Source organism: Polyodon spathula, chromosome 2 (assembly GCF_017654505.1).
Source record: "Polyodon spathula isolate WHYD16114869_AA chromosome 2, ASM1765450v1, whole genome shotgun sequence".
Classification (NCBI taxonomy): Eukaryota; Metazoa; Chordata; class Actinopteri; order Acipenseriformes; family Polyodontidae; genus Polyodon; species Polyodon spathula.
Window position 1 is genome coordinate 33,710,562 of NC_054535.1, and position 1,357 is coordinate 33,711,918.

The following is a 1,357-nucleotide window of genomic DNA, read 5'->3' on the forward strand; positions in this document are numbered from 1 at the left end:
TCTGGACATGTTAATAGTTTTTATTTATCAATTAACTAAATGCAAAGGGAGTGAATGGAAGAAGAATCTAAATCAAATCCATATTTGTTGTGACCACCCTTTGCCTTCAAAAAAGCATCAATTCTTCTAAGTACACTTGCAGAAAGTCAGGGATTTTGTAGGCATATAGTCAGGTGTATTATTAAACAATTATACCAAACAGGTGCTAATGATCATCAATTCAATATGTATGTTGAAACACAATCATTAACAGAAACACTCTTTATCGATTACATTTCACTTAGTTTTTTGTGTTGTACCCAACTCCTGGTCCGGTTTGGCGTAGATTGTTCCACTCCAACGACTCTCTGTGTTCACTCAAACGACAGTTTGTAAGGTTGCTGAAGACAGTTTAATGTCAAAAGTCATAAACCATGGCAAGACCGAGCACAGCAACAAGACACAAAGTAGTTATACTACATCAGCAAGGTCTCCCAGGCAGAAATTTCAAGGCAGACGGTGGTTTCCAGATGTGCTGTCCAAGCTATTTTGAGGAAGCACAAAGAAACGGGCAACGTTGAGCACCGTAGACTCAGTGGTCGGCCAAGGAAACTTAATGCAGCAGATGAAAAACACATCAAACTGTCGGCGTACCTTCTGGGAGTAAGATTAGGAGGGACGCGTAGTCTTCTAAAGGTCGTCACGGTTAGTCGAGTATTAACCCGTATTTTGTCCCATGGGACATGTTTTGTTAGGGTAGTGACAGGCACGTTTTCTGTAGTAATGGTTGTCTTTTCTGTATACATCGAGTCTTTATAGTACCTTCTGAACGCCGGTGTTTTCGGTATAGCAGGCTGCACCTTTTGTTCGGTTATCGTGATGTTTCTTGATACGTCGCCGGTTGGCGGCGTATTTGATAGGTATTTTTTTTATTTAGGTCTGTTTGTTCTTCCCTTCCTTGACGTGTCGGAGACTGCTTGACTACTCAGTTTTAAACTTTTAATCATCAACGCCATCGCTTCCGTCATTTCTAACCTATCCCACCCAAAGCGCGCTTACCCGACTTCCCCACAGTGTGTCGATTTTATACTACAGATGTCGTGTGTCGTTGTCACTTCGTATCACACCCCCCACTCCCACCCACGATCTGTTCTTCCCCCCAGTGTGTTCAAACCTCGAATTTCCTTTCCCTTTTTTTTTTTCTCCTCCCCCCGCTACTTATTTTATTTTGTCAAGACCGTTTAAACATTTTCCAACCGACCTTCTAACGAACCTATCGTTTAAGACTAAGCAATGTGGCACGTGACTGTTCCGACTCATCTTCTTAGTTCTTTTCTCAGATACCTATCCATCATGCAATACCATCAGGGAGCATCTG